This window comes from Trichechus manatus, unplaced genomic scaffold, assembly GCF_000243295.1.
Source record: "Trichechus manatus latirostris isolate Lorelei unplaced genomic scaffold, TriManLat1.0 scaffold00023, whole genome shotgun sequence".
NCBI classification, from domain to species: Eukaryota; Metazoa; Chordata; class Mammalia; order Sirenia; family Trichechidae; genus Trichechus; species Trichechus manatus.
The window spans coordinates 6,687,405-6,702,973 of record NW_004443959.1 but is presented as its reverse complement, the minus strand read 5'-3'; positions in this window follow the sequence as shown (position 1 = coordinate 6,702,973).

Below are 15,569 nucleotides of genomic sequence, written 5' to 3'. Positions count from 1 at the left end.
CCAGTAATGCCGGGGTGAGATGGTATCTCATTGTGGTTTTAATTTGCATTTCTCTAATGGCTAGTGATCGCGAGCATTTCCTCATGTGTCTGTTGGCCAATTGAATGTCTTCCTTGGTGAAATGACTACATTTTTTGTCCCTCTTTTTTGTTTTAATGTTGTCATCTTTTACATGTTGACATCTGTTTCCCTATATTCAGTGTTTTAGCTTCGATTTATTTTTGTGACTTCCCTATCTCGATTAATATCTGGTTGCTCTGTCCTGTGTTCTAGTCTTGGGTTGTTATCTGATGTTACCGATTTTGTAACCAGAGGATTCCCTTTAGTATTTCTTGTAATTTTGGTTTAGTTTTTGCTAATTCCCTAAACTTCTGTTTATCTGGAGATGCCCTAATTTTGCCATCATATTTGAGAGACAGTTTTGCTGGATATGTAATTCTTGGCTGGCAATTTTTTTCCTTCAAGGCTTTATATATATTATCCAATTGCCTTGCCTGCATAGTTTCTGCTGAGTAGTCTGAGCTTAGTCTTATTGACTAACTTTTGTAGATGACTTTTTATTCCTAGCTGTTCTTAAAATTCTCTCTTTGTCTTTGATTTTGGCAGGTTTGATTATAATGTGTCTTTGTGACTTTTTTTTGAGATCTAACTTATGTGGGGTTCGATGAGCATCTTGGATAGATATCTTCTCATTTTTCACGATATCAGGGAAGTTATCTGCCAACAAGTCTTCAGTAATTCTCTTTGTATTTTGTGTTAACCCCCTCTTCTGGTACTCCAATCACTTGTAGGTTATTCCTCTTGATAGAGTCCCACATAGTTCTTAGGGTTTCTTCATTTTTTAAATTCTTTTATCTGATTTTTCCTCAAATAAGTTGATGTCAAGTACTTTATCTTCAATCTCACTAATTATGACTTCCGTTGTCTCAATTCTGCTCTTATGACTTTCTATTGAGTTGTCTAATTCTGAAATTTTATTGTTAATGTTCTGGATTTCTGTTTGCTGTCTCTCTATGGATTCTTGCAGCTTGCTCTTCTATAAGCTTCTTAGGTTTCTGTATTGCTTTGTCTGTGTATTCCTTGGATTGTTCTGCATTTTGACTGAACTCCTTCCTAATATCTTGAAGAGTTCTGTATATTAATCTTTTGTATTCTACCTCCAGTAATTCCAAGAAGTTATCTTCCTACAGAAAATTTCTTGATTCTTCGTTTTGGGAGCTTGCTGAGGCCATCACAATCTGCCTTTTTGTGTGATTTGCTATTGACTGTTGTCTTTGAGCCATCAATAAGTTATTACATTTATTTACTTTATGTTTGCTTACTGTGTCCTAGCTTCTTGTTTTGTTTTATTTTGATGTGCCCAAATAGGCTGCTTATGTGAGCTAGTTTGATTATTGGCAACTTTAGAGCTCTAACATCCTGTCACCAGGTAGTTAGATCTGTTACTAGGTATGTAAGCTTAGGAGTCTGTTTACTTTTCCTGTATGGATTTAGCTCAGATGTCCAGGTAGTTGGTCACCAAATGTGTGGTGCAGGCTCTAACCTACAGTCCCAGATGGGCAGGGCTGATTGGAGTAGGCACAGGTATCTGGCTTTAGTAGGTTGTCACGTGCTGAGCAAGGCAGGGGGCTAATGGCTGCCTCTGAGTGTCTGGGAGGAAAGTGTGCCCCTGTTCCCTAGAGTTCGTAGGTGGGTGGGTTTTGCAGCCAGACTATGGGCATCCAATGCTGTTGGCTGTAAGGACTTGGAGGCACCACTTATTCTTAGGCCCCTTTGCAGATGGCTAGATGGCATGGATGGAGCCACCAGTCATCAGGACCCTGATGTGGGTAGGTGAGGACCCTGCTTAACAGGCAGAGCAGTGTCAAATGTCACGAACCTGCCACTTCATCATGTAGCTGATACAGTTGAAGTTAAGCTTCAGGTATATATACTGTTGTATTGTGCTAATGACAGCCTACGCTGTTTAAATGGGCCCACACTGGTCTATGCAGGTGTGAAAGGCATTCACAATCTGTGGACCCCTTATGCCTGTGCGTAGGCAAAGGAGCTGTGCCTGCCCTGAATTCCTTGCTTAGGGGAGCTGGTAGATTATTTTTTCCCCTGTTTGTTAATTTGTTCCCTCTCCAAGGCTGGAAGAATGGCTCAGGGCACATGATGGGTCTTACTTCTGGCCCTGATCCAGCCTGCAGGGTGCCAATTCCCGCTAGGTCAAGTCTGGCAACTCCTTGCTGCTTCTGAACTGTCTCTCCTGCCCCCTGCCACTCAGTCTGATTCCTCAACTTTGCCTTTGATATTCAGGGCTCCTAGATTGTCATATACAACCAATTTACTTGTTTTTTTTGGTCTTGTTGTAAGAGGGACCACAAGAAGCGTCTGACTACTCCGCCATCTTGGCCCCACCTCAGAACAGATAGTTCTTGATCTTTGGCTGTGTAATCTAGTTCAAAGTGTGGAGTCATAGAAAGAGATCTGGCTTTGGCTTACCACAGCTGTGGGGTCAAATCATTTTATCCTCTTGGTAGCTGTTGACTTTGAGCTTCTCACCTGGTGTTAGTTACTCTGTGCTACCATAACAAAGCTACCACAGGTAGGTGGCTTTAAAGAAAAAAAATTTATTTTCTTACAGTTCTGGAAGCTAGAAGTTCAAATTCAGGGTGTGGATATAGGGGGAGGTCCTTCTTTAACTGTTTCAGCTTCTAGTAGCTGCCAGAAATCCTTGGCATTCCTGGGCTTCTAGAGGCATCTGCCTTGTGTGTCTTCACATGGTATCTCCCCACAGTGTGTGTCTCTTTGCCTGGTCTTTTTATAAAACACCACTGAGAAGTGATTAGGTCTAGGACTCATCCTACTCTGGTATGGCCTCATTAACATAAAATAAAACCCCTGTTTTCAACCAGGTCATAGTTACAGGTACAGGGGTTAGGACTTCCACATTTCTTTTTGGGGGATACAATTCAGTACATAACACCTGGTCTTTGACCTTCAGTGTCTTCATCTATAAAGTGGGGAATAATATTTACTATTAGGGCTATCGAGAAGATTAAGTGCTATAATTTTTGTAGTGTACGCAACAGTGTCTGACATATAGTCGGTGCTCAACAAATGGTTATTTCTTCCAATTCCCTTTCCTCAACCTGGAGGCGTGTTCTGGCCCAGGTGTGAAGAAAAACCAGAAGAGCGGTCCCTGATATATTTCTGGCTTACTGTAGTTTGGGAAAGTCTTGTAATTTATGGGAAAGGGGAGAGAGGAAAGAATATCATGATGATGTTGTTTGTCATATGCCCAGCATTTTCTTGCATTTGGGCTGATTAATGTTCCTTGAACCTGGAATGTTTTTTCTTGCTTTTGCTGTAAACAGTCCACGTCCTACCCACTTCCTCCACCAAATGTTTTTTGTATGGCATTAACAGCCAAACTTGCCTATGATCTCATGCTCCTCCAAACTTCCTAGATCTCTCTCGAAACATCACTATCTGTCTCCTGTTATTGATATTGAAATCCTGGCTCATGGCCTTTACTGGAGTAGAAGTGTAGGGAGAGCAGAAACCCGTCTGGGTACATGGGGAATCTGACATGTGTGGTAGAGAAGACAGAGAACTGGGTTTTCATTCCAGTTTTATTGTTTACTAACTGTAGAGTGTCAGGCACGTTCCATAAACTTTCTTTGTGTGCTTATGAAATAGTTCTAATAATCCTACCAATCCTCACTTTTTATAAACTTTCTCAAATCCTATTCAAAAGTGGTGCAATATAAATAAAACAAAATGGAACGATTCCTACCCTACCTTTATTACAGAACTATTGGACAGCCATGTAAGTTCATGATTGTAGAATTACTTGATAAGCAATAAATGTGGTATGTATGCTATTTAGAGTTATCAGTAGCTCATTCAATATTTCCTGAATCAGTGCTTAAGGGAACTGAAATTTGTTCCCTCATCAGACTGAGCAGGAGGGTGAAAGCTTGATAATATACTTGGAGGTGGGTGAGGGAAGCAACTCTCAGTGGAGGGAATGGTATGGGGGGAGACAAACAGTCAAAGGAAGGTTGCAGTGTCTGACACACCAAAACCCAAACCCATTGCCGTCGAGTCAATTCTGACACATAGCGACCCTATATGACAGAGAAAAACTGCCCCGTAGGGTTTCCAAGAGGCAGCTGGTTGATTCGAATTGCTGACCTTTTGGTTAGCAGCCACACTCTTAACCACTGCGCCACCAGGGCTCCATCTGACACACAGGAGGTGCTAAATAAATATGTATTGAACGTGCTTGAATGAGTAAACAGCATAGTGGCCTGGAAAAGTATCGTGTAGTACAGAAAAAATGGTGAAAGATAAAAGAAAGCTGATGTAAGCATTAATTATGCACTCCTCCCCGGCTCCAATATTTCCTATTCTCCTGCCCTGCCTTAAGTTTCTGTAGAGAATTTTACATCCACTTTTTTGTGCATGTCTTTGTGTATGTATGCGTATATATCTTATTAGTTAGTTTAATGCCAATCTCCTCTTACTAGAAGATAACCCTATGAGAGCAGTGACTTTTGACTGTTTTTTTCACTGCTGCGGAGTCCTGGTAGTGTAGTGGTTAAAGTGATCGACTGGTAACTGCAAGGTTGGTGCTTCAAAACCTCCAGTGACTCTGTGGGAGAAAGATGTGACAATCTGTTTCTGTAGAGATCTATAGCCTTGGAAATCCTATGGGGTTGCTATGAGTTGGAATTGACTTGATGGCAGTGACTTCTGGGTCTCCACGGTACCTAGAATAGTGCCTGTCACATAGTAGGTGCTCAATAAATACTCGTAGAAGGAAAACATAACTGATTAGTATGAAGGAATATTACTGTATTCCTTAGGTAAGGAACATATTCAAGCAAACTGTTTTATGTTTTAGGCTAAACTAGTTTTTAAAAGAAATTACAGTAAATATACACATAAGAAAGCATTTGCCATTTCAACATTCTTCATATGTACAATTTAGTAGCATTAATTGTGATCATCATGTTGTGCAACCATCACCATTATCCATTTTCAAACTTTTCCATCACACTTAACAGAAGCACAGTGTCTCCTAAGCAATGAGTCTTCCTTTCCCCCTCCCTTCTGCTTACCCCTGGTAACCACTAATGACATTAGATCTGTATACACTTGCCTGTTCTGATATTTCATAAAAGTGAGATCATGCACTATTTGTTCTTTTGTGATCTACTTATTACACTCAGCATGTTGCTTTCAAGTTTCCTCTATGTTGTAGCATGTATCAAGCAACCATGGGTGACCCTGCTGGTATTTGAAATACCAGTGGCATAGCTTCCAGCATCACAGCAACACACAAGCCACGACAGTACTACAAAGTGACAGACAGGTAGTGAGACAAACCTCTAAGTTCACGTAATCCTACCGTAAGCATGTCCACATTACTATCTGGACACGTGTTCCTCAAATCTGAATGTGGCCTTAAAATCCCAAGGAATTATGGATTCCAGTGAGAAATGGTGATGTAGATCATTCTGAGATGGTTGCCCTTGCAAAATCCCCTCAGCAAGCATTTAATGAACAGTGCTGTCTATCAGGACCTGTGCTGGGCTGCAGGGATACAGTGATGGGTAAGACTAATCCCTGAAGCAAAGCGCTCCCTTCCCTTGGAGGTGTTTGGCACAAAACTGACGATTACAGTGCACTGCGCTGGGTGCTATGGGAGATGAAAGAATTGGGGTTGGGGAGCACAGAGGAGGCTTGTCTGAAGGAGACTTGAGAGGCAGAGGGTGAGACAAAGCTCTCCGGAGAAGTGACCCTGAGGAGCCTAAACTACAATTCAGCCAGACCTCAGTAACTTGGGGACATCAGTCTGAATCAGTAAAAAAGGAACTAATTCTAGAATGTTTTAAAGGCATAGTTCTAATAATTTTGAACACACAGCTGTAGTGATTGTTCATGCTTTAACAGGCAGATGAGTCATTTAATTCATCAGTGGCCAGAGTTCTTTGAATATTTTCCTTAAATTGTTTTATGGTTTTAGTTTCCACTTCTCTAATTCTATTCACTCTTTTCATTGGTTGAGCACATCCTTTCTTCATCCTTGTGAAAGGTCACTTTTGTCCTTGAAGATAATGATTATATTCAGGATTTATAGAACCCAAATTATTTAAACTTTACTTTAGAAGAACGATTTAACTCACACCTTCTAAGAAGCCTCCCTTGAACCCACATCCTCTGCAGTATTGGTTGTATTCGTTTCTGAATATACATCCATCATCAAGCCTTTCATAAAGGATTTTAATATTCTATCTGTTAAGAGTACCTGGGTGGCGCAAATGGTTAAGGGCTCGACTACTAGCCAAAAAGTTGGTGATTTGAACCCATCTGGAAATATCTCTCAATACAGTCCTGGTGATCTGCTTCCCAAAGGTCACAGCCTGAAAACCCTGTGGAGCTCTTCTACTCTGCACACGTTGGGTCGCCATGACTTGGAACCGACTCAACGGCAACTAACAAGAATTTATCTGTTTGTACTATCCTCTACACTGAGCTCAGTGAATATTTGTTGAACTGAATTCCCAGGCAAAGAAACTAATGGATTTATAGGATTCACAAGAAGGTCTGTTCCTGCAGGGGGCTGTGATGGACATGCAAAAGGCTAGGGGCATCTTGGGCTATACCTGAAAGGGGAAGGCTATGGGAAGGCAGCCTTTAAACAGAGAGTCAGCTCTGACTTCTGAGTCTCTGTTGCAGATATTGTGCTTGTAATCTTGCCAGAACATTGCTTTACAGTTCCTGAGCTCTGCTGCAGCTCCAGCCTGCTAAATGGGACCCTGATACCCACTAAAAGGACTAGAGCCTGTTCTTGCTTTCCAGCGTCTACTCTACCCCTGACCTTGAGCACTGGCACCAGACCACCTCAATAGCAATCTGAACCAGCCCAAATTAAGCCTGAGTTCACCTTGCTTCTTTGGGTTTTGATCTCAGTTCCTGCTGATACCTGAATAAATCATCCTCTTAAATGACCACATATCTCCCTGTAATCCTTCTGTCTTCTTGCTCTTCAGTCCACAAGACAGGGATAGGTGAGACAAAGAAAAGCCAGCTGAAAGAACAGTCGTTCCTCTGTGTATGGCTCTCTGGGCTTTAAACCATCTAGTGTCTATGTACGGGCTCTGGAATATTGTGTCTGTGTTCTCCATAGGGCCGTTTCTGACCTTCAAGTTTGCAGGAGATTCATCCCTTTTCAAAGTAATTAGAAGATTCACCTTCCAGAACCTCTCTTAGAATTAGCTCTCCACTGCCACCTATGAATGCCTTCCATCATAAATGATGGCCTGAAAGTTTGCAATGGCATGCAACTAAAAGAAAAATCAGAACTGTGACCTTAACAGATGTGTGTCCTTACAGAGAAAATTTATTAGTGGGTAAGGGCCAAAGATGAATCTCACTGATGTCTCTTTCAGTTCATATCATTCTCTCTGACTCCTTTACCAGAGACCATAAGAGGCATGTGGGTGGGTGGAGCATATACCATGCTGGCTGTTTTTGTCAGTGAAGCCACAGAAGGGAACCACATGGCTCTGAAGGCAGCCCTGGCCAACCACAGAAGGCAGCACTCAGAAGGGACTGTGGGGAGAGCAGGATTTAGGTTTCCGCTTTCTCACAGGAAGACACAATTAATGGCCTCAGCTCCACAGGGGCCTTGCTGAGCAGGGGTGACTCAGCTTCCTTTGTGTGCCACAGCAGCCCCACTGAGAGGATGAGAACCCTTGACAGCACAGGGTCACTGCGCCTGTGTATTCCCACTCCACTTCCTGCTCTAGAAAACCTCCAGTAGTTACTCAAGTGAATTCAGTAATTCAACATTTACCGTAAGACTTGTGGAAAAAACAAGTTTGTTCTTTAACTTTCTACAGCATTTGACATTTTACAAACACATTTTCTCACACACTGGTTAATCCAGTGTTCATGCCTACTCTATAAGATTGTAGCAAGGCATCACTGTTGTACATATCAGGGAAGTAAGACTCAGCTGAGTAGGGTATTTGCACAAGGCCACATGGTTTGCTGGTATAGGGGCTGAGACTTAAGCTCAGGATTCTGAGATACTCCCTCAGGACCTTATTGCACATTTTTGGGTACTCATCTGCATATAAGGAACCCTGCTAGCTCAGTGGTTAAAACATTCGGCTGCTAACCAAAAGGTCAGTAGTTTGAACCCATCAGGGGCTCCACAGGAGAAAGATGTGGCAGTCTGCTTCCGTAAAGATTTATAGCCTCAGAAACCCTATGGGGAAGGTCTACTCTGTCCTATAGGGTCGCTATGAGTCAATCTACTCGATGGCAAAGGGTTTGGTTTTTTGTTTTTTTTGTATAGATACTTCTGGAGCCCTGGTGGCACAGTGGTTAAGAGCTCAGCTGCTAACCAAAAGGTTGGCAGTTTGAATCCACCAGCTGCTCCTTGGAAACCTTATAGGACAGTTCTACTCTGTCCTATAGAGTTGCTATGAATCAGAATTGACTTGATGGCAACAAGTCAATTGATACAACAGATGCTTCTATCTGTTCTCACCTATGTACACACCTGTATCTACCTATATACGTATATGTCTATACCCATCCGTATGTGCTCAAACACTCGTTTTTACTTTGGTTGTGTTGTGCTTACTACATCCACATTTGGTGCCAGTTTTCCCATGACCAAAAGTAACAAGTCTCAACAATCTAAAGTGTACTTTCCCCTCCCCTCATCCTCTGCCTGGTAACCACCAATGAGCATTGGTGTCTCTCTCTCTGTATCTATTCTTGTCTTCTTATAAAACGGCCCATATGATATTTGTTCTTATATGCTTGACTTATTTCACTTAGCATTATGCCCTCCAGGTTCATCCATGTTATGTTTTGTGGACTCATCATTGTTTTTTATGGTTGCTTAGTATTCCATTGTATGTTTGTACCACAGGTTGGTTAACCATTCACCCATTGATGGGCACTTCAGTTGTTTTGATTTATTTGCTATTGTGAATAAAGCAGCAGTGAATATAGGTGTGCATCTCTCTGTTCATGTCATTATTTTTAGGTCTCTAGGGTATATACCTGGAGTGAAATTGCTGGATCATAGAGTAGTTCTATTTCTAGTTTTTTGAGACATCACCATACTGTTTTCCATAGTGGTCGTACCACTTTTACAGTCCCACCAGCAATGGATAAGGGTTCCAGTCTTCCCACATCCTTGCCAACATTTGCTGTTATCTGTTTTTTTGTTTTTGTTTTGTTTTTAATCAGTGCCATTTTAGCTGGGGTAAGATGGTATCTCATTGTAGCTTTGATTTGCCTCTCTCTAATGGCTAATGATTGTGAACATCTTTTTATATGTTTGTTGGCTGCTTGGATGTCCTCTTCAGTAAAGCTTCTGTTCATGTTCTTTGCTCATTTTGTGATGGGGTTGTTTGTCTTTTTGTTGTTGAGTTGTTGCAGTTATCTATAGATTTTAGAGATTAAACCCTTACCAGGTAAGTCCTTTCTGAAGATTTTTTTCCCATTCTGTAAGTTGCCTATTTATTCTTTTAATAAATTCTTTTGATGAGCATAAGTTTTTAATTTTTATGAAGTCTCATTTATCTATTTTGTCTTCTTCTATTTGTGCATTTCGTTGTGGTGTTTGTTATTCTATTTTTACAAAAGATTAGGTTCCATAGTTTTCTCCATATGTTTTATTCTAGGAATTTTATGGTTTTATGTTTAACATTTATGTCTTTTATCCATTTTGAGTTAGTTTTTGTGTATGATATGAGGTATAAGTCCTGTTTCATTTTTCTGAAGGTGTGTAGCCAGTTTTCCAGCACCACTTATTAAAGAGACTGTTTCTACCTCACTGAATAGACTTTGACTCCTCATTGAAAATCATTGGTCCATGTGTGTATTGTTGAACCAATACCAGGCTGTTTTGATTAGAGTGGCAGTATAGTATGTGTCTTAGGCTGGGTTCTCTAGAGAAGCAAAACCAGTAAAGTGTATAAATATATTTATAAAGAGAGATTATATCAAGGAAACAGCTCACGTGATTGTAGAGGCTAGAACATCCCAAGTCCGTGGATCAGGGTAAAGGCCTCTCCCAAGTCACACAGCTGCAGAAGCTGGCAAGCCCAAGATTGGCAGGTCGGAGAGCAGGGCTCCCACTCACAGGCTGTGCAGATTGACGAATCCCAGGTTGGGCAGATAAGCTGACAGCTCAAGTCCCAAGAACGGGAGATGAGACAACAGGAAGCAGCCTCAGGATCCAGAGAGAGCAAAAAGCCAGAATGTCTGCTTATATACAGATGCAGGCCATACCTCCACGGAGACTCCTTTTCATCTAACTGGCTACTCACAGTATATTCAATCATGGGAGTGATTACATTAAAACACTGAGAATCATGGCCCAGCCAAGTTGACACACAATCTTAACCATCACAGTATGTTTTGCTGTTGGGGAGTGTGAGGCCTCCTGCTTTGTTCTTTTTCTTCAATATTGCTTTAGCTATTTGGGATTTCTTTCCTTTTCATATGAAGTTGGTCATTAGTTTTTCCATTTCATTAAAGAATGTTGTTGGAACTTGTATTGGGATTGCATTTTATCTGTAGATCGCTTTAGGCAGAATTGACATTTTCACTGTATTAAGTCTTCCAATCCATGAGCACGGGATTTCTTTCCCTTTTTGTAGGTCTCTTTTAGTCTCTTTCAGTAGTGTTTTATAATTTTCATCACTTAAGTCTTTTATGTCCCTGTTTAGGCTGATTCCTTGGTATTTTATTGATTTCGGGGCTATTGTAAATGGTATTGTTTTCTTGATTTCTTTTTCTGAGTAATCTTTGTTAGTGTAGAGGAATCCAACTGATTTTTGTATGTTGACCTTGTACTCTGCAAAGTTGGTAAATTCTTCTATTAGTTTCCACAGTTTTCTTGTGGAATCTTTAGGGTTTTATATGTATAGGATCATGTCATTGGCAAATAGAGATAGTTTTACTTCTTCCTTTCCAATTTGGATACCTTTTATTTCTTTTACTTATCTTATTGCCCTGGCTAGGACTTCCAGTACAATGGTGAATATGAGTAGTGATAATGGGCATCTTTGTCTTGTTCTCGTTCTCAAAGTGAAGGCTCTCAGACTTTCTCCATTGAACATAATGTTGGATGTTGGTTTTACATATATATCCTTAATTATGTTGAGGAATTTCCGTTCTTTTCTTATTTTGCTGAGAATTTTTAATCAGAAAAAGGTGTTTTATCTAATGCTTTTTCTGCATCAATTGATATGATCATATGTTCTTTTCCTTTAATTATGTGGTGGATTAGTTGAGTGATTTTTTAATGTTGAATCACCCTTTTAATCCTGGTATGAATCCATCTTGATCATGGTATATGATTTTTTTGATATGTTGCTGAAGTCTGTTGGCTAGAACTTTGTTGAAAATTTCTGCATCTATGTTCATAAAGGATATTGGTCTGTAATTTTCTTTTTTGTGATGTTTCTGCCTGGTTTAGGTATTAGGGATATGCTGGCTTCATAGAAAGATTTCAGTTTTTGAAGATATTGAATAGGATTGGCATCAACTCTTCTCTGAATGATTGGCTGAATTCTGCCGTGTAGCCGTCCAGTTCTGGACTATTTTTTGTCGGCAATTTTTTGATAACATATTGAATCTCTTCTTTTGTAATGGATATATTTAGATTTTCTACCTCTGTGTTAGTTTGGGTAGGTAGTGTGTTGCTAAGAATATGTCTGTTTCATCTAGGGTTCAAATTTTTTGGAGTACAATTTTTGATGGTAATCAATTATGATCTTTATCTCTGTTGGATTGGTTGTAATGTCACCAATTTCATTTCTTAATTTGGTTATTTGTCTCTTCTAGTTTTTTAAATTTTATTTTGTCAGTCTAGTCAGTAGTTTGACTATTTTATTGGTGTTGTTGATTCTATTGTTTTTCTATTTCTGTTTCATTTATTTCTGACCTGATACTTTATTATTTCCTTTTTATGTTAGCTTTTGGCTTCTTTTGCTCTTCCTTTTCTATGTTCAAGTTGTCAGTTTTATTTAATGAATTTGAATCTTTCTCCTTTTTTAATGTAGGCATGTATTGCTATGAATTTCCCCCGAGTACTGCTTTTGCAGTTTTATTGACTATGCAAAGACATTCTACTGTGTGGATCATAATAAATTATGGGTAACATTGCAAATAATGAGAATTCTAGAACACTTAATTGTGCACATGAGGAACCTGTACATAGATTAAGAGGCAGTCATTCAAACAGAACAATGGGATTCTGTGTGGTTTAAAGTCAGGAAAGGTGTGTGTTAGGGTTGTATCTTTTCACCATACTCATTCAATCTGTATGCTGAGCAAATAATCCGAGAAGCTGGACTATATGAAGAAGAATGTGGCGTCAGGATTGGTGGAAGATTCATTAACAATCTATATTTCACAGATGGGACAACCTTGCTTGCTGAAAGTGAAGAGGACTTGAAGCACTTGTTGATGAGGACCAAAGACTACAGCCTTCAGTATTGACTGCATCTTAACATAAAGAAAACAAAAATCCTCACAACTGGACCAATAAGCAACATAATGATAAATGGAGAAAAGATTGAAGTTGTCAAGGATTTCATTTTACTTGGATCTGCAATCAACACCCATGGAAGCAGCAGTCAAGAAATCAAATGACACATTGGGCAAATATGCTGCAAAAGACTTCTTTAAAGCATTAAAAGGTGAAGATGTCGCTTTAAAGACTAAAGTGGGCCTCACCCAAGCCAAGGTGTTATCAATCGCCTCATGTGCACGCGAAAGCTGGGCAATGAATAAGGAAGACTGAAGAATCAAGGTCTTTGAATTATGGTGTTGGCAAAGAATATTGAACATACCGTGGACTAATAAAAGAACAAACAAATCTGTCTTGGAAGAAGTACAGCCAGAATGCTCCTTAGAAGCAAGGACTGTGAGATTTTGTCTCACATAATTTGGACGTGTTATCCGGAGGGATCAATCCCTACAGAAGGACATCATGCTTGGTAAAGTAGAGACTCAGCAAAAAAGAGGAAGACCCTCAGTGAGATGGATTGACACAGTGGCTGCAACAATGGGCTCAAGCATAACAACTATCAGGAGGATGGTGCAGGACTGGGCAGCATTTCCTTCTGTTGTGCCTAGTGGTGCTATGAGTCAGAACCCACTCAATGGCACCCAATGATAACAACTGCTTCTGCTGTGTCCCAAAAGTTTTGACATGTGTTTTCATTTTCTTTTAATTCTAGGAATTTTTTTAATTTCACTTTTGATTTCTTCTATGACCTAATAGCTTTTTACTAGTGTATTAAGTTTCCATGTATTTATTTTTTCTTATTTTTCTTGTTGCTGATTTCTAACTTCATACTGTATGGTCAGAGAAGATGTTTTGTATGATTTCAATCTTTTAAAATTTCTCGAGACTTGTTTTGTGTCCTAGCATATGGTCTATTCTGGAAAATGATCCATGTGTGCTGGAGAAGAATACATATTGTTCTAATGCTGGGTGGAGTGTTGTATATACGTCTGTTATGTCCAATTGACTTATAGTTTTATTTAAGTTCTCAATGTCCTTAGTGATCTTCTTTTTAGAAGTTCTGCCTATAATTGAAAGTGATGTGTTGAAGTTCCCTACTATTATTGTGGAGTTGTCTATTTCTCCTTTCATATTAGCCAGTATTTGTTTCATGCATTTTGGTGCATTGCTGTTAGGTGCATATATGTTTATAATTGTTATGCCTTCTTTCTGGATTGACCTTTTTGTTATTATGTAATGTCCTTCTTTATCTCTTGTAATAGGTTTTGATTTAAAGTCTATTTTATCTGATATCTGTATGGCCACCCTTGCTTTTTTTTTTTTTGTTTGTTTACTGGTTGCATGGAATATTTTTCTCGATCCTTTTATTTTCAGTCTGTGTCCTCATGTCTAAGGTGTGTTTCTTGTAGACAGCAAAAGGATGGATCATGATTTTTTTTTTAATTCATTCTGCCTTTTTCTGCCTTTTGCATAGGGCGTTTATGCCATTTACATTTAAGGTTATTACTGAAAATGAAGTGTCGACCTCACTCATTTTGCTATTTGTTTTTTGAATGTTTCATATCTTCTTTGTTTTTTTATTCTCTTTTTTCTGTTTTTGTTTGTGTTTGGTTGCTTTCTTGTGGTGAGCCTTTTTGCTATCTTCCTTTTTCTGAATTTTTTTCTTGGTGATTTCTTAGCAGTTACCACATATATTACATAACACAGCTTACAATTGCAACACATTTAAAATATGAACAACAGTTAAGATACAACTTTAATATAATAAATCTATTCCTGATATGTTCCTTGTTCCCCCATTTCTGTTGGTGTGTCTCCATTAATATCAATATACAACCCATGTTTGATAAGTTTACTTTGTACTTAGTTCTTACAAACTTGATGTTGCATTGTTTGCTGTATTTAACTACTGAGTTTATTCCCTGAAAATATCATGTACTTGTTCCTTATGATTGCCTACGTTGTTGCTTTTTTTGGAAATCTCTTTCTCTTGGTTTTTTTTTTTGTTTCTTTTTTTCCCCATGTATAGATATGAGTATTTATTTAATGTTCTTGCCTTTCCATTTGGAGTACTCCCTTGAGTAATACTTGTAAAGCTGGTCTGGTAGTGGCAAATTCCCAGAGCTCCTGTTTGTTTGGAAATGTCTTGATTGCCCCCGCATATTTTAAGTGACAACTTTGCTCGGTAAAGAATTCTTGGTAGGCAACTGTTTGGGTTCAGTATTTTATATATGTTGCTCCATTGTCTTCTGGCCTCGAGAGTTTCTGGGGAGAAATCTGGGCTGATTCTTATGAAAGACACTTGGTATGTTATTTTGCATTTTTCTCTTGCTGCTTTCAGAATTCTCTCTTTGTCTGTGGTTTTCAAGAATTTTATTAGGATATGGTTTGAAATTTATCTTTTTGTGTCTCTTCGAATTGGGCTTTGTGTAGCTTCCTGTATTTACAGGCTTGGTTCTCTGTTCAGATCTGGGACATTTTCTTAGATTATCTCTTGGGAAATCATTTCTATGCCTTTATTGTGGTAAAGTAGAGTGTCAGTGAAAAAAAGGGTCAGTGAAAACAAGGAAGATCGTCCCAAGATGGATTGACACAATAGTTGCAACGGTAGGCTCAAATATAGCAATGATTGTGAGGATGGCGCAGGACCAGGCACTGTTTCATTCTGTTGTACATAGGGTTGCAATGAGTCGGAACTGCTTCAATGGCACCTAACAACAATACAATACCTTTATTGTTGTCATGGTGCTCTGGGATTCCAATAATTCTAATGTTAGATTTCTTAATTGAATCCCGTATTTAATTTTGGGTTCGTTCACTTTTTTTTCTTCTTTTCTCTTGTTTCTCTTGAGTCTTGTTAAGTTCAGTTATTTTGTCTTCTAGTTCACTTATTCTATCTTCTGTTTGTTCGACTTTATTGTTCAGTATTTCTCTTGCTTTTTCAAATTTAGTTACTTTATTTTTCAGTTCCAGTAGTTCTCTCTTTTTTTTTTGTTTATGTTTT